The following is a 208-nucleotide window of genomic DNA, read 5'->3' on the forward strand; positions in this document are numbered from 1 at the left end:
CAAAACATGCAGTGAACATACAGGTTTCCAACATTGGATTAAAAAAATGAATTTCTTTCAAACAAAACCTTCTCCTTTAAGAGTAAAAATTAAAATGAATCTACAGTAAAATGAAATTATCCAAAACTCTGGGGCAGATTCAAGTGCCTCATGAATGAACATTTAAAAAATCAATACGGCACATTATGCTTTTCCTCGCTGAGAGGTA

This window comes from Penaeus monodon, chromosome 22 (genome assembly GCF_015228065.2).
Source record: "Penaeus monodon isolate SGIC_2016 chromosome 22, NSTDA_Pmon_1, whole genome shotgun sequence".
In the NCBI taxonomy this organism is placed as follows: domain Eukaryota; kingdom Metazoa; phylum Arthropoda; class Malacostraca; order Decapoda; family Penaeidae; genus Penaeus; species Penaeus monodon.